We start from the raw sequence: 27113 nt of genomic DNA, 5'->3' as shown, positions 1-27113 counted from the left end.
TCAGAAATCTCACTGGGGCTGGATTAGTTTAAGAAATCTTGTTAACTTTCCTTCCATATGTCATTTAAAACTTTGGAAAATGCGAATGTGCTATTTTCTTGCTTTTGGACTTCTTTATTTTCTCCTTTTGACTAGGCATGCTCAAAAGTGGTGGTATCTTTGTAAGTGGGCCTCAGCGGGGGAGTGATGAAATGGGAGGAGCTGGATAAAAAAAAAAAATAAGACTTTTCCAATTATAAAAACTCCGGTAATAGTCAGCTGCTGGTGTCCAAAATAGAACTTATTTTTAAGGCTACTGTCTTGAGAGTAGATTTTCAAGAAAACAAGTTATCTTTCTCCTTTAAGAAACCAAGATTCAGACACTCTATTGGTTCTTCCCATGGGGTAGAAAAGAATCATTCTTCCAGGACCATAAGGCCATGAATTTGCTGTTTTATGGTGGGAGAGTGATAGGATGCAGGGGAAGAGTCCTGCTCCTGACAGGGGTTGGGGGCAGGGAAGAGTCAGATAAAAAAAAGCCTTTGTGGCCTAGGAGGTATTTGAATAGGTAGAGGGAGGGCTGATGGCAAAGAAAGCTGGCTTTCACTTTCTTAGGATCCCAGAAAGAAACTAACTTTCCAGCTGCCACTAAACCAGTCTGCAGTATAAAAGTACTCAGGCAGTGGAGGCCCTGAGGTTTTGTGCCCTGGTTTCTGTGGGAAAAGCCTGTGAACCTCCTGGGGCCCTCTGTGGCGACATGAAGGATGATGAAGCAGCGGCTAGGTTTGGATGGGAGATGCTACAGGGACTCAGAGGGCCTTGGGTTGGTAGGCACGGCTTGCTGAGGAGAGTGTGGCTCAGCCTTGGAGTGCACCAGGCCCTGACCAACTTGAGAGCGAGACCAGATCACCAGTTCCCTGGCCACAGGCCAGCAGTCAGGTGACCCCCACTACTAGGCTCTGTCTCTTCTGTTTCACCTTACCCAAATTTTGTTTAGGCGGTTGTAAAGACGCGGTATGTTCAGTAGTGCTTCCTGCCTAGAACACTGGTCTGTTCCCCAGCTCACTGTGTAAGTTTTAATCGTTCATTAAATCCCAGAAATGTGTCTACTCTTCTGTGAATTTTCCCAGACCTCTTTGTCTCCCGTTCATTCTTCTCTCTTGGGGACCCCGCGGCACCCATTAAGTGAGCGACCAGTTTTGGCATTTAATTGTGTACTGCCTGGAACTATTATTTCCACATTTGGATCTTTTCTCTTTCCAGTGAGACACCTAGTTTCTTGCAAGAAGGTACTTTTGTTTGCCCATATATGAGGCCCTAAAGGAAGCAGATACTTAATAAATTCATATTGAACAAATGAAGGCACTTGACTGCCTCGAAGGGCTGGCCCCAGAGTTAATTTGATTCAGAAGAAAAGTACAGGTCAAAGGAATGCTATTGTTTTACCATTTTCTTGTAGTGGAAAGTCCCAGCTAGTTATCAATTAATAGTGAGTATCAACAGAATTTATCTGGTGCTTACCAGAGGGTGACTTCTGAAGATAACTCCACAGACAGAGCTTACTGTGAAACAGGCTGAATTCTGCCACAATTTATTCCCTCTCTGGTCTCACACTAATCACTTAACTCCTGCAGTGCCACACGCGGGAAAAATGTAGTCTATCATCAGTCTCATATGAATTAACAAGCCTGTGTTCCACGTTCCAGAAGCACGGCAGGCTGATACAGATGTCAGTGGGATCCTGGCTTTGTGAGTTTATGTGCTGAAGGATCTTTGGGTGAAAAGCAATGATATGAACACAAAGGGACCATTATTAGGGTCATCATATTGACATTCTTGTATTGTATCAGGTCAGGGGAGGATGAGACAAGGGCAGGACTTGGGCAAGGGACAAGACATACTAGCAGCGGGAGCAACAGTTCGGGGTAAACAGTTGTAAATCCCCAAGGCTGGACCTTGTTAACATTTTACAGAACGCTTTGTCTCTTTTAAGCAAGCTAAAAGGCAAGAATGAATTCACACACCCTCTTTGGAGGTCAGTGGGATTTCTCTGTTTCTGTGGGACATCCCTAATTAATCTCAAGCTAATCGGGAGCCTGAGGTTCACTGAGTTGGATTTAGAAACCACACACCGTTTTGCTTAGCAGCTTGGAGTACACAGCGTAGGTAGAGGCAGCACACACGAACAAATGACGGGTTTTCCCAGTGCTTCAGAGGCAACTCCACAGCTGGGTCAAGAGAAGCTACCTGTCTCTCTTTCTGGTGCATTCTTGGTGACTTACTTTTGTTCTCCCTACCTATTTGGCACCTCAGCACCTAGGTTTCTGAGGCTCTGAAGAGCAGCATGTTGTGGGTCATTTCTCCACGGGGGTAACTGAGGAAGGAAGTTTATTCTCAAAGCACATGTAGCAAGGGTATGATTCGGGGACAGAATAAAAAGTATTACTATTTTGTTGAACATAAATGGTCAAGGAGCTGATTTCAGTAAGAAGTTTCAAACTGTCATGGCTGCCAAGTATTAGGGGTCAAGAGGCCACTAAGTCCCAGTGGATTAAGAGCACTGCTAATTTTTCTCAGGGACATTGCAACTTTGGAAAGGGTATCAATTTAGAAACACAAAGTAATTGCTGTTTTTGAGATGAAATGAAGCCATAAAGAATTAAACAATTGGCCCATAAGTGGGATTTTTTTCTCAAATAATCCTTGACCTCTGTGTTCTAGAAAGGACTAAGAGCACAGCCTTGAGGGAGAGGGATAAGGAAGACAGCAGTTGAGGAGGAGGACGTCGCTGAGGAATGTGGCCTCAGGACACTCAGGGAGACGGCTACAGAGGAAAAATCTGACAGAGAAACTGAGTAAGTAAACTCAATCTCTTGAGGTGTCTGGGCCAAAACACATTTTATGACTTTGATGATTAAAAAAATCTATATATTTTGAATGTTAAGATAATGAAGATCAAAGCTACAAAATTTGGATGAAAAGAGGATTCCTGTCATGTCTCAAGCTTTGGAAAGGAAATGATGGAATAACCTTTGGATCAAAGTGGCCGAAAAGTGGATATTTGGGTGCCTCAGGAAAAAAAAAGTCTTGCAGACCTTTGCATAGAAAAGTCATCATAATAATGTAGAAAAACACATGAATTCATGCTGCATGGAATGAAGCTTAAAGTAGGTGTCTGCCATTAATGAAATAGGCACCATAAGTAAGACTGTTTATCCATTGCTTATGAATCCATAAGATTATTAGATGAAAAATAGCCCACCATAAATAATAAGACTCTTTTCTATCCAGTTGCTGAAAGAAGTACTTTAATATCTATTGTATAATTAGATTCACATCAATCCTGAGAATTGTTAGAGCAGGTTTTAAAGATTTATTCATTTATTTATTTATTTTTTATTTCTTTATTTGACAGAGAGAGACACAGCGAGAGAGGGAACACAAGCAGGGGGAGCGGGAGAGGGAGACGCAGGCTTCCCGCCGAGCAGGGAGCCCGACGTGGGGCTCAATCCCAGGACCCTGGGATCATGACTTGAGCCGAAGGCAGATGCTTAACGAATGAGCCACCCAGGCGCCCCTAGAGCAGGTTTTAACCCCATTTTATAGTTGGGAAGGCAGAGCACAGGGAGGTTACATAGCTTCATAAGGTCAAGCATAGTTGATAGCATTTCCTGGACCTTGGCCTCTGGAAACCTTAACTGGGACTCTCCACCAGACTATGAGTTGCCCTCAAACCAACTCCTCTGAAGTGCTCAAACCTACCAATGAGTGAATATCAAAACAAAACTTCAAAGAGGCTCAAGTACAAAGGTCACCAAGACATACTAACCACAGCCATGTTCAAGCCTTCTCCAGGCTGGCTTCAGGATGTTCAGATGAATTTCTATGAATGGAGAGGAATTTCTATGAATTGCCTGGGGTCTGAGATGCGTAGTGCATTGACTCACTATCTGCTGGGATGGCTTTTGGGGAATTCATTTGGCTTCAGAAAACAGGGACTTGAGGGGGTAGGATGCAGGCTTTGGAGAACCACGAGGAAGACACCTCCAGCATGCCAGACCACCGAGATCAAGCAACTGAGTGAGATTCTAGAGAGCTCATGGGCTCCTGAGGTGGTGTCCAGAGTTTGGTGGGAGAAGCACCTCAGAATGGTGATGGGCACAGAAAGAGGCAGTTAGAGAAATCCTGAAAAGGGTTTTTGTTTGTTTGTTTGTTTGTTTTGACTTCTGCCCCGTCCTTGGGAACCATGGGATTATAACAGCACAAGTCTTGAGGACAAGCCGTGCTGGGATTTGGAAGACCTGTGTGATTCTAGACAAGTCATGTAATCTTCCTGGGCATTCACATCCTCATCTATAAAATGAAGAGGTTGGACTCAGTGATGTCTTTTCCACTCTAATATGTTATGATTTCATGAAGCAAGTCTTAATTTAGCACTTAGAAAGATCCTTGGCTCACACAAAGTAACCCCATGCAGAAGGAAATTGCCTTTACAGTCTGTTTCAGGACTTGTGTAGGGATTTACCACAACAGTTAGTGATGGCCTTTGTTGGCTGCCGACTGTCTGAAGAGTCCTCGAGCACAGGCCGGCATTGTCCTAAGCTGGACAAGTCAGGAAAGAGCCGCAGAGGCAAAGGAGGGACACTGGGGGAGAAAAGTGATTCAGAAATGAGACTGTTCTCTCTGTCCAATTCTCAGTCCCCAAACTGGGCTCCTATTGTGGAAATTAGACCTTTGAGCAGTGTTCCATGTGTTTATTCTACTTGTATCAAAGAGGCTTTCATCTCCCTAGAGCAAATTATTAACACATTCCACCAAAGATGTGAGGGTGGAGGCCTGGCCTTGGGGAAAAAAAAAAATCACATCATAATAAAAAGCTGCCCGAAACATGAACTTAAGAAAAACTAACATAAAAGCCCCCACTTTTAATGACAGTGGTTGGCCAGACGCCAAGGTCCTTGTGCCCAGAGGAGCATGGCTGGCTGATTCCTTGTCCGTAGGCTGACCCTTCTGTGCCCAGGAATTTTCCATGCGATGGCCAGTGGTGTGGGAGGTGGGGCCTTTGCAGGTTCAACAGGTTGAGGCACTCACAGCCAGTTGCCTTCGACCTTAGCTGGAGGCCAGATTTTGTTGGTTGAGTGAACAGTGACTCTCAGTTCCAGGCAGTATATCTCTGCTCCTTGAGATTATTTGGTTGGGAAGTGGGGGGAGAAAAATAAAGAGACAAACAAAAAACACACAAAAAGACCAACAACTTTCAGGTACATCCAAGAGGAGAAACGGATTTAAAATAAGAAGAGCAATGTTCCAGCTTCACTAATGATTATTCTCCAAGGCAAAAGGCTGTGGGGAATAGTTTCTAGATAGAGATTATGCCATTTTCTACAGGTAGTTCCTTGATTTACAGGAGCCATTTGGTCCTTAAGGCCCCTCCTTTGAGATATAGCTGAACTATATGTGGAAAAGGGCCCAGTGTGAAAGAGAATACAGGGAATTACTTATTGCTGTTGAAAACCAGGACCCAGGGTCTGACTTTGTTTTTGTTTGCCTTTTTAAAATATTTCCTAGTAACACCAAGATATATGATATCACAAATCTCATGTTCAGCAACTATGACAACCATGATTCATGAATCGCCGCGGACATGCTGTCTGACATTAGCATCAGTTTGCCCTACTGGGGATACAGGAGGAGCAGAAAGAATTGAAAGCTGAGAATGCAAGAGGGACTTAAAATACTTCATCCAGCTAAACGGCCAGTGCAGCCTTGGCTAAGGGCGATTTAGGATTTGGAGCCTTGGCTTCGCCACCTGAAATTGAGCATGTGTGTGAGGTGAGGAGGAACTGCCCACACTAGGGAAGATGGATGAATATTCTTTGTAGTGACCCAAACCACTCCTATAACAAGAAAGGCTCCCCCAAATCCCACCGTTTCACCTATAACACACATGGATTTTTTCAACTTTGGCTAATCATAATAAGGACCATTTGCTCAGCATTTGACTGCTTCAGAATGCCTCTTACGACAATATCTATGTTACTTCTACGATTATTTGCAATTAATGTATTCAGAAACTGAACATAATTTGCCCGAGTTTCCCCCTCCACCATCATTATTGCGCACCGGAGGTTCTCAACAAGGGACCAGTCTCCACCACCTTCCCTGCCCTGGGGATGGGGGAGGGCTTTTGGTGATATCTGGAGACATCCTTGTTTGTTGACAAAGGGGTAAAGAGCCATTGACATCTAGTGGGTGGAGGTGAGGGATATAGCTCAACATCCTGGAATGTACAGGCTAGCCCCCCACCCCCCAGCACTCCAAAGAACTAGCCACCTCAAAACGTTAACGGCACCAAAGCTGAGAAAACCTGCTCTACATACTCACATTTTAAAGTTCCTTTTTGACTTCAATGACCATTTCTGTACTGACAGCTGTGTTTATTATTTTTATTATTTCTCAAACTCCAAAACTCTTATTACTAATTTCTTTTTTTTTAAGATTTTATTTATTTATTTGAGAGAGCGAGAATGAGAGAGAGAGAGCATGAGAGGGGGGAGGGTCAGAGGGAGAAGCAGACTCCCCGCTGAGCAGGGAGCCCGATGCGGGACTCGATCCCGGGACTCCAGGGTCATGACCTGAGCCGAAGGCAGTCGCTTAACCAACTGAGCCACCCAGGCACCCTCTTATTACTAATTTCTAACAGAGGCCTCTACCTGGTTGGTATGTGGGAACCTTAAACACAACATGACAGAAATAGATCTCCACCTTCTATATTCTGACCTCAACCACAGGCCCTACCATCTAGGGTTTCTCAAGTTAAAAACACGATTGCCATTCTTGACCTTTTCCTTCCTGTTCTATTCCTCACCCACCCCAATCCAGTCATTTGACAAGCCTTTTAAATACACCTGAGAAACATCTCTTGCTATTGGCCTTTCCTTTCTTTCCCACTGACATCATTTTAGCATTAGTCCTCATCATCTCAGGATAAACTGTTGCTTTAATTTGGCAAATCAGGCCAGGCACTATTCTCAGCCCCCATGAGATACTATTATCATCCCAATTTTGCAGATGAGGGAAAAAGGTGCAGATAGTAAGGCTATTCAATGAAGAGGCCAGGAGTTGACCTCGGGCCAGACTGTGCTGTCAACCACTATACTCTGCTGCCTCCTGATTCATCATCTTAGACTTGACTTCCATCTTTTCCTATATGAATCAAGTGTTCCAATTACTCTGAAGATCTCCTTCCTCTTGGAACTTTCTAGAGTTTTTCACATTTCTGGGTCATTGAACGTGCTATTTCCACCCCGCCCCGAATACCCTTTCTTCCTTCCTTCTGGCTAGCTCCTACCCATGCTCCAAGGCCCAGCTCAGATAAAAGCTCCTCATGGCCACATATCATGTCTTATCCATATCTCCAAGTATCTGTTTCATAACAAGTACCCAAATACTTACAAAATAAAAGAAAATTACTTTCTCTCTCTACTATTTCAAAAGCGAAGTTACCTTGCAAATGTTTTCTAGTGAAAGCAGCTCCATCAGTATCCCATCCATCCCTCAAGGCAACTGATTAGGAGTTAATGCTTGCATGTGTATATACAAAGGCATATACAAAGGTGAGCTTCTTTAAAATATATTGACTAGACGAGTTGAATATACATATTTTATTGACTATATGAATTCGAAGAGGTGGCATCAAATGTTCTGGGAGCACTAAACACTTCTAAGCTTTGTTTGTGACCCCAAATTCCTGCTCCAGTTTGAAAATAAATCTCTTCTCTTTGGCCTGGTAAAACAAAATATGTGTTATGACAGAGTGACTTGTTTCAAATGATTCATTTCAGAGTAAAGAAGAAATGCAAAAGATGTTTATATTGGCGAGTTCTACTCCAAGTTCACGTGATTTTAACGACTTTCCCCTCCCTCTCCCCTGTCCCCTGATACCATAATGGTTGAAGTAAAGACACAATATGGTGCAAGGATTTAAGGTCATTCTAATTTCTCTTTCCCTCATGACTTGCATAAGGCATACGAGAAGATAAATATTTCCTGCAAGCATCATTTTCATCATCAGCAAAAGAGGGAAATACATAGTGTAGAAAAAGAATTCGTTGGCAGGACCATAAAGCCGTTATGCTCGGAAACAAAACCTGTTTATCTCCTGGGCCATTAATTCTCCCAAACCATTAGGGATTGGAAGACAAAGACAAAAGCTGAAGATAAACAAAAAATGTTTAGAAGGAGGGGGGGATGGAGACTTGCACACCAATCAAACTGTGGCCCGGACATGATTATACTATGAACAAAACTCTGTTCAGAGGCTGTGAGGGTTAAAATTATTACGGAGATATGGCCCCTGCTCCTCAGAAGATGGGGAAAAGTGTAATAAAGGTCATTCTTTCCTGTAGCTTTTAGTAATATGAAAGTCAAATCCTGCATTTTCTTTGTTAATGTGATATTTTCTACCTCTTGTCTCACCAAATAGCGTAACTGTTCAGGATGAACACCTTTTTATGGGATAGTTCCAGTATTCTGTCCCCAGAGGGTCTTGGTTTTATCTCTGAAAACTCAAAGTCAAGGCGGAATTATATATATGCATTTTTTTAAGATTTTATTTATTTATTTATTTGAGAAAGTGCGAGAGAGCAAGAGAGAGTGATCTAGGTGAGGAGCAGAGGGAGAAGCAGGCTCCCCGCTGAGCAGGAAGCCCGATGCAGGGCTCGATCCTGGGTCTCTGGGATCACAACCTAAGCCCGAAGGCAGACACTTAACTGACTGAGCCACCCAGGCGCCCCAAGGTGGAATTATATTCATTAGCATTCCTTTTGAGGGGTCCTGAGGTATGGTCCTGAGGTATTAATCCCAAACACAGTAGTTACATGTGCAAAAATTGCAAACTAAATCTGTATCTACTCAGGAAGTGAAAAGACCTATTCCTTTGTTAGGTACATACCCAATCAGTCCTGAGGTAGGACCAGCTCTATATGATGGTGTGTTTTCTTTCTTTCTTTCTTTTTTTATGTGTTCTAGAAGCTACTTTATTTTTATTTTTTTATTAAGTTCAACTAGCCAACATATAATACATCATTAGTGTTTGATGTAGTGTTCAACAATTCATTGGTTGCATATAACACCCAGTGCTCATCACCACATGTGCCCTCCTTAATACCCATCACCCAGTTACCCCAACTCCCACCCCCTCCCTTCTGTAACCCTCAGTTTGGTTCCTGGAGTCCAGAGTCTCTCATCGTTTCTTTAGGTCATTTCTTATATGGCTTTGTGGGAAATCAGGAATGTTCTTCTTTTGGGCATAACTCCTCCATGCTAAAGAACAGATAAAATGGCTGGTGGTAATATGTAGCTCGTGTTGAGAACTTCTGTTTCAGAGCATAACTCTCTTCATATCTCCATAGGAGTTCTGAGCTACTTACAACTATTGGTTCACTGTCTCTCTTTGTCATTGTAACATATAATGAAGTGGGGAATTTTCTTCACCAGGAAATCCCAATGTGAGAGAAAGAAGAACTCATTTTCCAGGTGTGTGGTAGCCTCCCTAGGAGTAAGAGAGGGAAGCTGGGGGGGTGGGATGCTTCATGGATCTTCTGGGTCCTCTTCTCTAATCAAACCCATAAGGGACTATTAAGTATAGGGAACAAACTGAGGGATGCTGGAGGGGAGGTGAGAGGGGGATGGGGTAACTGGGTGATGGGCATTAAGTAGGGCACTTGATGGAATGAACACTGGGTGTTATATCCAACTGCTGAATCACTAAATACTACCTCTGAAACTAATAATACATTATATGTTAATTAAATTGAATTTAAATAAAAGTAAAAATCATTTTTAAGTTTAGTTTTGGTTGCTGTGTTTGTTTGAAGGTTACTCCATGACGAGACTGTGTCACATGGATATTGAGTGAATAAATGAATGAAAGAGTGAGGGAGGGAGGGAGTAATTGAGATATAAATACTTTTTACATCTGATTCAACCTCAAGTTTCTACATATAGGCTCTCATCATTATGACTCTTTTAACAGACCATTTTTTTTTTTCATTCCTCACAGACTTTGGCACATATACCTAACTGCCTATTGAACCTCTCCACTTGGAAGTTCAAAAGACGTTTTGGATTTGAAGTTCAAAATTAAAGAGAACTGGAAGCTCATTTTGGATGGATTTATTTGGGTATTTGTCATGGACTTTCAAAATATTGAACCCCAAATCTCAATTTTGGCTTCTCAAACAGGCAAGTTCTAACATGAGCTAAGAATGCCAGCCATCCAAATAAGTTCAAGACACAGAAGAGAGGCTGGAGTGAATTTGTCACTAGAGAAATGCAGTGTTATGTAATATGAGGTATACTTCTAGTCCAAGGACTAGCCCTGCAGACTGCCACTGGAATGTGGTCCCTCCTCATGCCACTTCCAAGAAATATTAGGTTTAAGAAATGAGCAGCAAATGTAAGCTAAGATAAAGGAATGAGACTGAGGAATGAGGGAAGGAAAGTATAAACTGCTCTACCTCCATACTTCCATGCAAGAAAGAACTTGCAGTTCCTCATTTCATTAATCCAGTTAAATAGTTCTCAGAGCCTTCCAAGTGTCTTCCAAGAACAACAGACTATGTTCTAAGCACTGGGGATACAGCAGCAAAGAAACAAAAATCCCTGTTCTCATTGATCAAATATTCTAATTGAGGTAGGGAGAAAACAAATGCAACACATGGTGTGATAGAAGTACTATGGAGGATGTACAGCAGGGCTGAGGGATAGGGAATGTAGGGGGCATTGCCATTTTAAGTTGGGTTGCCATGGTAGACCCAAATAAGAAGGTGACAATTGAATAAATTCTCAAGGGAGGTAAGGGAGTGAGTTATGTGGACATTTGGCATAAAGTGTAGAAGCAAGGAAAACAGCAAGTGCAAAGGCCCTGAGGCAGGAGTCTTAAAATCTCTGGAAAGTGTTTGGCTTCTACTCTGAGTGAAATAGGGGGGCTTGGTGGGTTTTAAGTGGAGGAGTGATGTGATCTGACGCACACTGTAATGGGATCACTCTGGCTGCAAAGTTGAGAATTGACCAAAGAGGGCAGGAGTAGAAAGACCAATGGTGAGGCTGGGGCAATACTGCAGGTGAGAGATGAAGGTTAGGGGGATGAAGGTGGTTAAAAGTGTTTAGATGTGGGATACATTTTTTTTTAAAGATTTTATTTATTTATTTGACAGAGAAAGACACAGCGGGAGAGGGAACACAAGCAGGGGGAGTGGGAGAAGGAGAAGCAGGCTACCTGCCGAGCAGGGAGTCCTATACGGGGCTGGGATCATGACCTGAGCCAAAGGCAGACGCTTAACGACTGAGCCACCCAGGCGCCCCAGATGTGGGATACATTTTAAAGGTGGAGTTGACAGCATCAGCAGCTGGATTAGACAAAGGATGTGTGTGAGAGAGAGAGAAGAATCAAGGATGGCTTCAAGGTCTCTGGTCTGGGCACCTAAAGTGGGGAAAGCTCTGGTAAGAGCAGGCAATAGTTGGCACGAGATCCCAAGCCAAGTACTTTCCAAATGTCATGGGACACACGATGTGCAAAGAACTTAACAGCCAACTTAGGCCAACCTCTTGAAGAGGAAATTGAGGTCCTTAAAAGGGGGAGGTAACTGGGCAGCAGGACAGGCATGGAAATTAGTCCAGAGTAGAGACAACATGCCCCCTTAGGTGAATACAGGGTTAGCAGATACCACTGTTTTGGGACCACAGAAGCCTGGCAGGCAAACCACTTCAGGGAAAGCAAAGACCACATACTTTAGAGGGCTCTGAGTAAGTCTTCTCCAAGTGAAGCTGTCAGCCATGTCCTGGGCTACAGTTCCCCTCCTGAAGGCTGAGAGTAAAAATGATGGTGCATGGTGGTGAGATTCTGGGGTGGGACGGTTGAAGACCTTGAGGTGAAACAATGGATTGGGTGGAATCTCTCCCAAAGTCAGAATTGCTTGTTGTTACTCTTCCTGTTGCAGCTCTTCTAGACAATGGTACTAAAGGGCTGAGTGTGGGCATGTTCTTTCTTGACACTGACTATGATAATGGTCCTCTTTTTAAATGTTTTGGACTTCATCATCACTCCTTGCACATTAACATTCTTGAATCTTCTATTTTTGGTGACCTCCAGCCAACAACAAGCCCTCCAACTTCTACACAGTTGCTTCTTGGCTTGGCAACATAGCAGAGGCAAGGAGGAGACACGCTTCACAGGGCTAATTTTCTGTCCTTGAAGCTCCCTTCAATCCCCCGTCCCGGGGTCTTGCCTTTCCGCCACTCCAGCCTCCTGGTCGGGCACACTGCTTTGTCCTGGGTTCTTTGCTGACCCAGGACAGATGGCGTTATGGATGAGAGAAGGTCAACGCTTTACTAAGAAAGGGTCTCCATGTGTCCTTGTCTCCCGTGTCACTATTCCCTTTTGCAGCCCAATGACTTGCAAGGTCCGAAGCCATCAAGAGGCTTCTCCAGGAAGCCCAAGCAAGCCTGTGCAAGCTCAGGATTAGCACACACAAATCTGGCATTCTTGGGATGTTCTGTAGTAACATAACAGGATCTGAGCTGGATTTGCTATAGCTCATCCCACAGTGTCCTTATCCTCAAGGGTCTCAAATGAAGGCAACACAGCAATGAAGAAGCAACGCTGGTAGTGGGCTTTAGAGCCATATACTACCATCTCCTTTTTAGAACTATTGTGGCAGATTCCAAGGGAAACCTAAAGAAACTAAAAGTGAAAGTCTAGGTTTTGTTTTGTTTTGCTTTGTTTCTTTAAGATTTATGCATTTGGAAAAGAGAGAGAGCATGTATGGGGGGAGGGGCAGAGGGAGAGAATCTCAAGCAGACTCCCCCCTGAGCACGGAGCCCAACTTCAGGGCTGGATCGCACGAGCCATGACATCACAGCCTGAGCTGAAAGCAAGAGCTGGACACTTAATTGACTGAGCCATCCAGGTGACCCTGAAAGGCTAGGTTTTTAATGAAATATGAAAGTAATAAAGATAAATAATGTCAAATGAGAAAGATGTAAATCTACTTAGTAAAGTTCTTTAAGTTCATGAAAGGGATTACCCAGAGTTTAGGAACAAAGTAAAAAGAAAATGGCTTATATTAGTAAAATGATAAAATATGAAAGGGCATGTTTAATATTTATAGAGGTTTCTGGGAGAGACTTCTGGATTTCTATTGTTAGTGATACATTGATATATAGATTTAATGCAATCCCAAAATAGGTAATTATCTTGAAAAAGAACAAGGTTGGAGAGGATTCATATTTCCCAATTTTAAAACTTACTACAAAACTATAGTAATCAAGACAGTGTGACACCATCATAAGGTCAGATGTATAAACCAACGGAACAGAACCAAAAGTCCAGAAACTGTTATGTTTATAGCACAATTTGTGTATCCATCCATTTCTTCATAGATATTTTGGTTGTTTCTGGCTTCTGGATGTTACAAACAAGGCTGCTATGAACATTTTTATACAAGTCTTCGTATGGACAAGTGCTCTCATTTTTCATAAGTTAAATACCTAGCAGTGGAATGACTATATCATGTAGTAAGAATGTTTAACTTTTTCTTCATTTTTATGGTTAAGAATACACAACATGAAATTTACCATTAAATTTTACACAACTTAAAATTTAACCACTTTTAAGTGCAAAATGCAGCACTATTAAGTATATTCACATAGTATGAAACAGATCTCCAGAACTTCATCTTGTAAATCTCAAACTTTACATCCATTAGACAACTCCCTTTCCCCCCTCCCCCAAATCCTGGTAACCACTGTTCCACTTTCTGTTTGTATGAACTTGACTATTTTAGATAAGCGAAATCATTCAGTATTTGTCTTTTTGTGACTGGCTTATCTCACTAAGCACAATATCCTCAAGTTTCGTTCATGTTGTAGCATGTGACAGGATTCTCTTCCTTTTTAAGGCTGAGTAATATTCGACTGTGTGTACAGATCACACTTGGTTTATCTGTTCATCTGCCCGTGGATATTTGAGTTGCTTCCACTTTTGGCTACTGTGAATAGTTCTATGAACAAAGGTGTGAAAATATCTCTCAGTAGTTTAGCTTTTTAAGAAACTGCCAAAGTATTTCCTAGAATGGTTGTACGAAATTACATTCCAATGAACAGTTTATGACAGTTTCTGTTCTTCTACATTCTCATCAACATTTGGTAAGGTCAGTCTTATTAATTTTAGCTGTTCTTATAGGTAGGCAGTGGTATCTCACTGTAGTTTTAATTTACACTTCCCTAATGACTAATGATGTTGAACATTTTTCCATGTGTTTATTTCTATCTTTGTATCTTCTTTGGAAAGGTTGAGAACCTTTAGGTGAAACAATGGATTGGGTGGAAACACTCCCCAAATCAGAGCTGCTTGTCGTTACTATTCCTGCTACAGCTGTTCTAGACAATGGTACTAAAGGGCTGAGTATGGGTGTGTTCTTTCTTGACACTGATTGTGATAATGGTCTTCTTTTAAATGTTTTGGACTTTATTCAAATCTTTTATGCATTTTTGCAATTGTTTGCTTTCTTATTTTTGAGTCTGAGCATTCTTTACATGTTTTTGATGCAAATCCTTTAGGAAAAGCATTTTAAAAATTTTCTCCCAGTTTGTATCTAGTCTGATAATTTTGTTGATGTTATCTTTAAAGAGCATAGCCTTTAATTTTTATGAAGTTTAACTTGGCAGTGTTTTCTTTTATTGATCAATATCTTTGCCTAACCCAAGGTCACAAACATTTTCTCCTGTGTTTTCTTCCAGAAGTTTTGTACTCTTGTAGGTTTAAACTTTAAGCTTATGATCCATTTGAGTTAACTTTTGCGTATTGTGCAAACTGTGGATCAAAATTCATATTTCCGCATCTGGATATCCAATTATTCCAGCTGTTTTTGTTGAAAAAACTATACTTTCTCTATTGAATTGTCTTTGTAACTTTGTTGAAAGTCAGCTGTCCATATGTGAATGGGTCTATTTCTAGACTCTCTATTCTGTTCTACTGATCTATCTTTACACCATTGCCACAATATCTTCATACTGTAGCTTTCAAAGTCTTGAAATCAGGTAGCATTAGCCCTCCAAATTTCTTCTTCTTTTTTCAAAGTTGCTTTGGTTATTCTAGGTCCTTAGCACTTTCATACAAGTTTTTGAAATCAACTCATTAATTTCTACAGATGTCTACTGGGATTTTGATTAGGATTATTTTGAGTCTATAGATCATTTTACAGAGAACTGACATCTTTACAATGTTGAATCATCTGATTCATGAATATGATGTATGTCTTCATTTATTTTGGTCTTCTTCAATTTCTCAGTTTTTATTTTTATTTAGTTGGGTTTTTTTGCACAGATCTTACACATCTTTTGTCAGACTTATCCCTGTGTTTTCATATCTTTGGGATGGTATTTTTAAAAATTTCACTTTCCAATTATTCATTGTTAAATTGGTCTGGTTTTTAACTTTTAGATTTATCTTATTAGATTCTTCTGTCTCTTTTCTCATTGCTGAATGGGTAAGCAGCTCAAAGGTGCTTGCATATTTTGAGAGATTTGTTGGCCAAATCTTATTTGCACAAGTCTGGGAAAGGAAAGATTTGCCCTGAGCTACTTCTCATTACCTTCATATAGGCAGAATCCTTACCCTGTATCTTTGGATAAGGAGAAAATTTCTCTGTAGTTCTTTTCTGGAACTTCCTGATTCTCTGTCGCAGCAAACAAAACCCACAGAGACCAAGGTTCTGGCACAAATGCTACCAGTTTTCTAATCACTTGGCATTGGCCACTGAAGGTCACAGAGCTTCCTGGCAGGAAGTGGGGCACAGACGGCAGGTGGCCCTGCCAGAGCAGCTGGAAAAAAGCTCTATTCACGGCAGATTGTATATCACCAACTCACTGTGACAGCACCACATACCTGCCAGCCTCAGAGCAGGCTGATTAGGGTAATTTAGGTTTTGTCTTCAAGCATAATCATTAGAGCTGTCAACAGCCTCTGTGATATTAAAACGAAGAATGTCCAGGGAATGACGGAGAAGACTCAGTGGGTGCCCAAGCAGGTATGGAAGGCTAAGAGGCTATAGATTCATTTCAACCCCAGGACAATATGGTTCGGGAATAAGAAAATGCAACCATGTTCAGTGGAGTTCATGGTGCTCTGAAGATATATAAGGATGAGAGCTCAGAGGTGACCTTAGGAGTCCTATAAGTGAGAGTCAAGGAGAGTGTCTATTTTCTAAAAGCATCTGAACTACAGACTGTTTAAGAACAGAACACATTGAGGCTTAATTGCCAATGTGCTTGGCACAGTGGCTGCCCATAGAAGCCCCACAGGCTTAGTACAGAGTTTTACAGAGGACGTGATTGGCTTTGTAAAACCTCAGATCTGGGATTAGAATCCTTATTTTAAGTAGAACTGGAGGTGTTAACTTAGTGTGACTTCAGGAGCAACAGAAATGTGTCCCATGATCTCAGCCCACTATGTTCATCAACGTCTGACATTTCATGAATTCCTTTGCTTTCTTTTCAGTTACTGACATGCTGACACCTTTGGTGGGAGGGTAAGTCATTAGGCCTTATCAGTCATTTACACCCCAGTGTGAATAAAATTATCAGAAAGCTTTTTTTTTCTTACCCTTGTCCTTGGAGAATATAGTATAAGAGAAATGAAGAAACTGGAAGTGAGTGAATAAAAGTGTAAGGGGGCAAAGGCAAGAGAGAGAGAGAGACACTGACTGACTAAAAACACTCCTTCAAATTTCACATGAGGCCAGCTCTGTACAACTCATACAGAAGTATCAAAGGACACTGTCCAGAAAGTGAAAAACAACCTGCAGAAAGGGAGAAAAAGTTTGCAAATCATATATCTGATAAGGGTCTAGTATCTGGAATATATAAAGAACTTCTACAACTGAACAACAGAAGAACAAAAACTCCATTTAAAAATGGGTAGGGGCACCTGGGTGGCTCAGTCGTCAAGTGTCTGTCTTCGGCTCGGGTCATGATGCCGGGGTCCTGGAATCGAGCCCTGCATCAGGCTCCCTGCTTGGCGGGAGGCCTGCTTCTCCCTCTCTGACTCCCCCTGCTTGTGTTCCCTCTCTCGCTATCTCTCTCGCTGTCAAATAAATAAATAAAATCTTTAAAAAAAATGTTTAAAATGGGTAAAAGGATGGGGTGCCTGGTTGGATCAGTCGGTTGGGTGTCTGCCTTCAGCTCAGGTCATGATCCCAGGCTCCTGGGATTGAGCCCTGCATCAGTCTCCCTGCTCGGTGGGGAGCCTGCTTCTCCCTCTCCCTCTGCTGTTCCCCCTGCTGTGCTCTCTCTCTCCGTCAAATAAATAAATAAAATCTTTTAATAAAATAAAAATTTAAATGGGTAAAAGGACTTGAATAGACATTTCTCCAAAGAAGATAACACATGGTCAATAAGCACATGAAAAAAAAATTAACATTGTTAATAATTAAGAAACGCAAGTCAAAAGCACAATAAAATACCACTTTACATCCACTAGGATGGCTATAATAAAAAAAATTGGAAATTAACAAAGTTTTGGTAAACATTCAGAGAAAACGGAACGCTCATACATTGCTGATAGGAATGTAAAACAGTACACCTGCTGTTAAGAGTTTGGAGGTTCCTCAGAGTTCAACATGGAATTACCATATGACACGGCAATTCTACTCCTAGGTATAGACAACAAAGAAATGAAAACAGATGTTCAAACAAAAACTGGTACATGAATGTTCACAGGGGCACGACGTACTCGAAAGAGCTAAACAGTCCAAATGTCCATCAAATAATGAATGGGTAATATAATGCAATATAATACAGCCACGAAAAGGAATGAAGTACCACTATATGTTACAGTATGAATTCACCCTGAAAACATTATGACAAGTGAAAGAGGCCAGACAAAGGTCACATTTTATATAATTGCATTTATATGAAATATCTAGAATAGGCAAGTCCATAGAAACAGAAAGCAGATTAGTGGTTGCCGGGGGTGGGGGAAAGGAGGCAGGGGGAGTTACAGCTTAAGGGGCTTGGAATTTCCTTATGAATGATGAAAATATTCCGGAACTAGATTGTGGTGATGGTTGCACAATATTGTGAATGTACTAAAAGCCACTGAATTGCACACTTTCAGATCAGATGGTGAATTTTACAAATATGAATTTTACCTAAATAAAAAAATAAATAAGCCACATAGAAACTCCATAAACCTTTTCGCTAATTCTAGGCAGACCCAATCTTTGCAAGTGACCATTCATGGTGAGGCAATCCTGTGTTATGAGTGATGTCTAGAGAACACCCCACCAACCCAGCCTCTGCAAGGCCTAGTTAGGCAGTAGAGCTTCAAACGTGTAACTCTTTATTCTACCCGCTGTACTGACTATCAAGTTGCAACATAGGAATTAGAACCAGATTGAAGGAAGATGGGCAAGGGAGACAGATTTTCAACATGAGAAATGTAAAAGTTCTGAAGTAAAGTCAAAGCCTGGGCCATCAGAATTTGTCATAGTTGAGAGGAAGTGCCAGGAAGCAGACCTCAATACAGGATAAGCAGAGAGAGCATTGTTGACTGCCCCTGAAACCCATGCTTTCTTTTCTGTCATCACCTCCTCCAAGTCCTCAGGCATTAATGTATACACACACTATTTACACAGAAACTATATGTGTGTGTGTGCGTGTGTGTGTGTGTGTGTGCGTGTATGGTATATAATCTGAAAAGATGAGGTTTGTCCCGATATTGGAAAGGTTCAGTGGTTGATTTCCCCCTCTCCCTCCTTCCCTAGTCATGGTTGAGACATTTTGTTTAATCGGGAAAGACAAAATAAAATTCAGTACTGCTGAATCAGAGAGAAAGTTCATTGCAAATGCTTTGACTAAATTTGGTAATGCAGCTAGAGGTTCCATAATTTAATCTCTACCGATAAACCACAGTTAAAGGCACTGCATAAAAGGGTTGTGTTTTTTGCATGAAAACTCATTGGCTGGCTCATGATGAGTCAAGGGTCAGGTCGGGTAGTTGTATGGATCTCTTTTCCTCTCTCTCATGGCCTCAAACTGGCATCTGGAAAACAACACCGCATGAGTTTACCATTGAGGCTAGAAGAAAATACATTTTATATCTTGATGATAGACTAATGACTGTCTGTCATCTTTATATGTTAAGAAAAGCATAAATTTCCAAGCAGCAAATGTTAGGTGCTCAACATATTTGTGAGATGAATGATTCAGGCTGTGAAGGCAGGATGAAAGATGTTGGAAGAAGATGCTGCAAATTCTCCATTAGAGATAAAATTATTTTTTTTCCCAAAATCAGCCTGGTACTTTAGTCCACTTCTGCCATAAAGACATTTTGATTAGCAGTAGGATCAATTTAAAGTTGAGATTACAAACTGAATCTGATGGAAGTTGAAAAAAAATGGCATGCAAACACTGAATTCCACAACTGGGGCCAGCAATGGGGAGTATAGCAGCCAGATGATGCAAGGCATGGGAGTGTCAGCCCCGTCCTCTTACAGTGGCCTGGAGAGCCAGTTTGTGAGTCATTGTTATGGGTGTGATGGGGCTGGCTGCGGCAGTCAGAACAGCATAGGTGGATATGGCTAGTTTTGTAGGAGCATTTGAATTATTGCAATCAAATTTTCACAGGCAGCCAACAAGCAGTGAAAAGTAATTATTACTCTAGAGGAAGCTGTGGGACCCATTTTGGACCATGAGTTTGTGAAATCTGTATTAAAAAATTATCTCTTCAGTGTTTTCCCATGCAAACTTTCTTCTAGCATGTGATATAGAGTAAACTAAAACTATTTTCAGCTTTTCTTGATTAACATTTTGGTAGTGTACTTCAGAATGATGTTATCTGAGTTAAAGTAGTTTTAAATAAATTACATGGATCTTTTATGCCACATCACCATGAATACATTGGGAAGATGTACTTTTTTTGGAAAATTCAAGGTCCTAGTTCCCTAATTCAAAGAGGAACATTTCTCACGTTTGTTCATTCTAGTTTATTTTCATTATAAGTCTTTTAGGTTAAGTTTAAGCTTTTAAAAATAAGTTAGTTTTGAAAATTGAGATGCATTACTAACACTGTAGGAGTTAGTGAGGCCTTGACTTAAAACTTTCTTTGTTGAAAAGATTGTCCTCAGTAAATGGTGTGGGGAAAATTGGACAGCCACATGCAGAAGAATGAAACTGGGCCATTTTCCTACACCATACACAAAAACTCAAAATGGATGAAAGAACTAAATGTAAGACAGGAATCCACCAAAATCCTAGAGGAGAACACAGGCAGCAATCTCTTTGACCTCAGCCACAGCAACTTCTTGCTAGCCGCATCTCCAAAGGCAGGAGAAACAAAAGCAAAAATGAATTATTGGGACTTCATCAAGATAAAAAGCTTTTGCACAGCAAAAGAAATAGTCGACAAAACTAAAAGGCAACCTACGGAATGGGAGAAGATATTTGCAAATGCCTTATCAGATAAAGGGCTAGTATCCAAAATCTATAAAGAACTTACCAAACTCAACACCCAAAAACCAAAAAAATCCAGTCAAGAAATGGGCAGAAGGCATGAACAGACATTTCTCCAAAGAACACATACAAATGGTAGCAGACACATGAAAAAATGCTCAACATCTCTCGGCATCAGGGAAATACAAATCAATACCACAATGAGATATCACCTCACACTGGTGAGAATGGCTAAAATTAACAAGTCAGGAAACAACAGATGTTGGTAAGGATGCAGAGAAAGGGAAACCCTCTTACTCTGTTGGTGGGAATGCAAACTGGTACAGCCACTCTGGAAAAGAGTATGGAGTTTCCTCAAAAAGTTAAAAGTAGAGCTACCCTATGACCCGGCAACTGCACTACTAGATATTTACCCAAAGGATACAAACATAGTGATTTGAAGGGGCACATGCACCCCTTTCCATTGAAGCTGTGGCAAGGTGTTTTAGTTCTGGGCCCAGGAGATGGTTCTAGTTCTACAATTACCTGAACTCTAATTTTCTCAACAATCAAGCAGGCTTCAAATTTATTCTACCTTCTCAATTCTGTGATGTTTGATATTTGCAAAAATAAAAAATACAGCATGGTTGTGAATTATTTCCAAAAATGGGAATCACATTTGTCAAAGGAGTTCTAAACCAGGAAACTTAGCAAGAGGACTCCTGGGTGACCCCTGTATCCAGCCCATCTAGCATCACACATGAAGAATCCAAGGCTGTGGCTTCCTCCCAGAGGAGTCCAGTCAAAAGGCAAGACAATTCTTCAGGTCTTTCCAAAACTTTTTCATAGATAATATACATAGGACAACTCATTGTGAAGTTAAATTTGTATAAATGAATCTCAGATTTCAATGAAATCTCAAAGTACATTCCTTAAGATCACATTTGCTTATGGATTTGATGGTCAACAAGAAAGCTCAACAGATCCTAGGAAAACCTTTGCATTTTTCTTTGCATTTAGTCACAAAAAGTCTAATTAATTTAAAATGGTGCACTTTCAAAGCAAAGCAAATAAAACTAAAGAAAACATTAAAGGGTCACATATGATGATTTCAGAGAAGACTAGATATGGAATCCACAAAGACAGTGATACATTGTTAATGGCTGTGTCTTTCCCAGTCTTCCCATGCCAGGCAGGAAGCCTTACAGAAGTATCTTATCATCCTCAGGTGTTCGTTGAATGAATGGCAGGGTCTACCAGTGCAGAACACATTAGGCACTGAGTGATGCTAAGGAAACCTAAAGAATTTCCTAGGTGAGAAAACTGCTGCTATTTGGGAAGATCTGAGAGTATGAGGGTTCTAAAAATGTAAACACAGCTCCAGAGATTTTTTAGAATCAACTTTTTAAATGGAAGGAAAATGTTTATAGGAAGCCCTGCTGGAAAACAAAACAAAACAAAACAAAACACTATGAGTTAGGAAAAATGTCTTGGATGTTCTCACCTCCTGTTGCTGGGAGTTCCTCAGCATTTACTGTTCTGAAGATTACTCTAACCTTCCCTGTCAAAGTCTAATTTCAGAAAAAGATTTGACAAACTTATTTTCCCTGAGTTTCAGTAATTGACTTTACTGTGATACATGAATCTATTTTTAACATACTGTAATAGCTCTTCTGTTTACTTCTTAATAGGGATTAATGTCTTAACCCTTAACCTATTTCTAATCGTAGAATTAAAGACATAAATTAGGTGGAAAAAGGTAATTTTGTAAAAGAAAAAATACTTTCTAGCAGAATCAGACTGTTTACTTCACCTATTTTTATTTAAGGCTCAGTAATTAATCATTCGTAGTATTTTAGCTATGTTACATATTAATATGTAATAATGAGCACAAAGCAAGGGGATGCCTGTCATCAAAATAGACAATCCCTAATCTACCAATGAATTTCACCCTGTAAATCTTATATCAACTTGCTCAGGACTTAAGCTAAACCAGGTACTCATATACCAATTAACATACAGTGTTATATTAGTTTCAGGTGTGCAATATAATGATTCAACAGTGCTGCTGGTACTTTTTAGAATAGCGTTTATAGTATTATAGATACATTTCCCATCTCTTTAAATTGCTTGTATTTAAGCAACTTAATACCCTGTCAATATATGTTCCATTTCAAAATATATGTCCAGAAATGTGTGTGTTAGAAGTAGATTGGCCCTTTGAATACTGCAAACTGGCCCCATTTCTGCAAATCTTTCCCTGCAGTGCCTTCTGCATAAACTGTGCTGCAGACTCACAAGCTAGCTGCCTGCCATATACAAGCCTGATCTCCTCGGTTTGTTTTAGATTCAAAATTCCCAACAGGAAAGTAACCATTACAGTAACCAATCTCAGAGACTTGTTTGCTTTGCTTTATAAATTCCTAACCTTTTCCTGATGTAGCAAAAAGTATGCAAGACTCAGGTTAGGTCAACAACAGAGTCAAGGTTAACTGTGAGAGAGACATGGGAAAGAACCTAACCAGTCAAACATTAAAACATCAATAGGCAAGTTAGACCAATATTAACATTAGCCATAATCTCAGTACATGTGCACTTAGTATATTTTGTTAATAGATTCTAAGATTCTTAATATCTGTTTTTTCCTTTTGCTATAGAGAGGTGATTTCATTGCTCTTAAAGAGCTGTATCTTCTGCTGGGAACGATTCTGTTCTTGGCCTCTGGAACAGCTCATAAATTACATCTTCAGAATTATAGAGTACAACAGTTAACAAAATGACTTCCTATTCCCGTGGGCAGCCCAGGTAGGAATAGCTACTTACAGAAATGATTAAGTGTGAAACTTGCTTTAGGCACAGAGCAGCAGTGGACTCATGAGCTTTTTTGTTTACATTTGGAGTTTTGTTTATTTTGGCTCCATCAATTCATACATCTGAGAAAAATGCAGCCCCAAGCTTATGTCACTAAGGTTAACTGCAGAAGAGAGAGATGGGGACAAGCTTAGGGACCACACTCCCTCTTGGCCATAGATCTAACTGCCAGAGCCACTCTACTATTCCAAGTCTACTCCTGTGCTTGAACGAATACCTTCACATGGGGGATGAAGTCTTATAAGAATACACTTGGCTTCACTTCCACACAGATTTCCAGCTTAGGGTTTGTCAGGTTAACTTAACCTCAGAGGATTCCAATGCTTCCAAAGTAGGAAAAAAGTGTTTAAAAATCAAATAATTTGGAGAAACAGTTGACTGAACAAAATGGCAAATAATTTTCTTTATTGAAGAGCCATTAATAAATATGCTAGTATCCACTGTGATTTTTTTTCAGATTTTATTTATTTGACAGAGAAAGACACAGCGAGAGAGGGAACACAAGCAGGGGGAGTAGGAGAGGGAGAAGCAGGCTTCCCGCAGAGCAGGGAGCCCGATGTGGGGCTCGATCCCAGGACCCTGGGATCATGACCTGAGCCGAAGGCAGACACTTAAGGACTGAGCCACCCAGGCACCCCTCCACTGTGATTCTTCAAGAGTAGATGATCATCTTCCAAAAATATTTGACCTTGGAAGACTTTTCTTTATTCAGAGGATCTCTAAAAATGTCACGTTTTCTAAGGAATCAAGCCAATCAAGTTTTAATAGAAAGCTTGTTTCAGTCACTCATACTCACTCTAGCACAAATCAGAACCTTGATTTTGCTGAGTTGGTTGAATTCCATGACTGATGTCACTATGGACCAGATTCATAGCCAGTTCTAGCGTCCTATCACACAAGGCTGTCATCAGTCTAGGAGATAAGGTGCACCCATGAGCTTGTTAAAATCCAAAGCTCATAAGACAACCTCAAAAGACTTTCTATTATTTGATTATTAAGAGCTTCAAGTCCCAGCAAAACTGAGGGTTCATGGGAGAAAGAGAAATCTGTGGGAAAGCATAGCTGTTGCCATGGTGACAAATTCCTTGAAATATTAAAAGTGGAACTCTTATTTCCTGTCTTCCCTAAAGAGCCCCTTAAGAATCTGTCACCCAGGCATTTACCTAAGTTTTTGAGCCACACCTCAGGGATACTATAGTGTTACTACTATAATGTTAAAAAAATTATTCTGCTACTTGAATAAAAATGACATTACCAAATCCTCAAGAGACACTAAAATATTACCGTTACTGTTTTCTGGTATAAAGAGGTTCAAATTAGAAGAGAATAATGGATCTGGATGCCTCCTGATTAGACTCTGGTCTGGCAAGGCTTTTTATTGGCAGGACTTAGAAGCTGCTTCCTCTTCTGCATCCATTAGGCTGGAGGAGAAAAAAGGTAATGGAGGGATGGGACAACTCACCAGTCTATAACCAGGTCAGGCCAATTCTAGTCATAGGTCAGCTGAATCAGAACTGACAACTTAAAGGGCCATGGTGTGCATACTTCGATCGATTTTATCAACTCAGTTATCCTCTCTTAAGAGGACCTAGAGCCACTTCTATCTGAAATTTAGAATTGGAAGATATTTAGTCATCATTTTTGCAAACCCCGTATTAGAAAGTAGAAGACTGAAAACTAGCAAGTTTTATGAGATGCCCTAAGGGTGGCTTCTGGCCCAAAGTACAGTACCTTTGAAAAAGCAGATATTCCATGTGTTTTTACACTATAGCAATAAACATACTTCTCTTTTAAAAAATATGTATGTATGTATGTATGTATGTATGTATTTATTTATTTATTTGATAGAGAGAGTGAGAGCAGGGGAGTGGGGCAGAGGGAGAGGGAGAGAGGGAATTTCAGGCAGACTCCCCGCTCAGCAGGGCTGGATCTCATGACCCAGAGATCATGACCTGAGCCGAAACCAAGAGTCAGAGGCTTAACCGACTAAGTCACCTCGGCACCCCTCTGATTGCAGAACACAGCTCTACAGATTTCCTATGGGTTTTTATAACTAAGACAAACCTATGTACTTACTACAAATCATCTTACTTTAAAAATCAGAGAATGGCTAGATGAAGGGAAAAATATTAAAAGATATAGGGAGTAGCTTTGGCCAGAGATGCAAACAATACAGGACAAAGCTGGCAGTAATACTCTGATCTGTACACAGACAAAATAGCTTCCTGCTGAAAGTAGATGGTCTTCCCAAATGAATGCCTCTCAGACACTTGGGTTACACAGTGGTGCACCAGTCCAGAGCAATCTGTCTTAATAACAATCTCCTTCTATTGAGACTTCTGCTTCTGGTCAGGATGTAGAAGGATGCTAAAGACTATCCCTCCTTTGGTAACAACAAAAAAGCTCCACAGAAAATAAAAATTATACTTTTCTACAGGGCAGGGGAAGGGGGTTGCATGCAATGAAGACTTTATGAACTTAACTCCAAGGGAAATAAGCTTTTAATAGGTAAGTAGAAAGTTGTGACAGCTTCTATATGTGGGGGCACCTGGTCTAAGTACAGACAGAAACTAGGTACAGATGGAGACCTTTCAGGGATGGAGGGAAATTGGCCAAATTTTGTAAAACAGTGTATCCTGACTAGAGGGTCTGGAGTCTGGAAGAACCCCAAAGGCAGAAACAGAACACCTGGACCGACAATTCTTCTGATACTACCACAATCCACCATGAGGTTTGCTGAGAAAAATAACAGTTGGGGGAATGACTGATAAGCAGAAAGAAATTGTACAACTCTGCACATTTTGGAGCCCTGCCAGAGTTTTATCCAAAGGTAGACAAGCTAAAAATATCTGAAATGTCAGCTAATCCTCACCCAGCTCAACTACTGACAAGATCAAATAGCAATTTGGGATGAGGGAGGTGGGGTTAAACACAGGTGAACTTGATACAGTCAAAGCTGTGAGCCAACATAAGTATATTCATATACAATGTCCGAAAATCAAAATTATATTACATGCAAGAAAGCAAAACAAAACAAAAAAAAACAAACTACATCTAAGAAAAAACAGTCATTAGAAACAGACTTGCAGATGACTGTTATTGGAATAGGCAGACAAGGACTTTAAAACAACTACTATAAATCTACTAAATCATTACCTTAAAAGGTGATTATGTTGAATAAAAAATGGATAAAAATAAAAACTCTAAGAAAAGAACCAAGTGGAATTCTAGAGCCAAAAATCCAGACTCTTTGAAGGTTAAAAAAATCACTGGGTGAAATTAACACTAAATGAGAAACTGCCCGAGAAAGGATCAGTAAACTTAAAAACTGGTCAAAAGAATTATTCAAAGTAAAATGAAAGAGGAAAAAAAATTGAGGAAAAAAAGAGAATGTCAATAATCTGTGGGATAACACCAAGAGATCTATAAGCAATTAGAGTCCCTGCAAGAGTGAAGAAAAGGAATTGAGTAGAGAGAATATTTGAGGAAATATGGCCGAAAATTTTTAAAATTTTTAAAAATTATCAACCCACAGATTTAAGAATGGGGGTCTCTAATGGATGATGCAAAGAAAATCTCGAATGGATAATGCAAAGAAAACTTTAGCATATTATAGTCAAATTTCTGAAAACCACAGAGAAAATTTAGAAAACATTCAGAAAAGAAAAAAAGGCACATTACATATAGGGTAATAACAGTGTAAATGACAGTTAACGTCTCATTATAAACAATGCAACTCAGAATACAATAAAATAATATCTTTAAAGTGC

At 40.5% G+C, this 27113-nt stretch overlaps 1 protein-coding gene across 25 annotated transcripts in view; it reads right to left on the bottom strand.

The window, feature by feature from the left end:
• The window catches only part of ANKRD55 (ankyrin repeat domain 55), a 496355-nt gene that overhangs the window by 192353 nt on the left and 276889 nt on the right, over positions 1–27113 (bottom strand). For 13 of the 25 annotated variants that reach the window (XM_073905461.1, XM_073905462.1, XM_073905453.1 and 10 more), the window contains one exon: positions 1501–1750. The exons of 11 other annotated variants lie outside the window; for them this stretch is intronic. The gene's annotated coding sequence lies outside the window, so the exon portion shown is untranslated. Of the gene's footprint in view, positions 1–1500; positions 1751–24627; positions 24765–27113 lie in introns of all 25 variants that reach the window. One more of the 25 variants, XM_073905468.1, reaches the window with a different exon arrangement.

The sequence above is a fragment of the Callorhinus ursinus genome, unplaced genomic scaffold (assembly GCF_003265705.2).
Source record: "Callorhinus ursinus isolate GAN/ISIS: 27379988/994484 unplaced genomic scaffold, GSC_fseal_2.0 scaffold23, whole genome shotgun sequence".
In the NCBI taxonomy this organism is placed as follows: Eukaryota; Metazoa; Chordata; class Mammalia; order Carnivora; family Otariidae; genus Callorhinus; species Callorhinus ursinus.
Note: the sequence above shows the minus strand (reverse complement) of the source record. Positions and strands in the feature narration are given on the sequence as shown.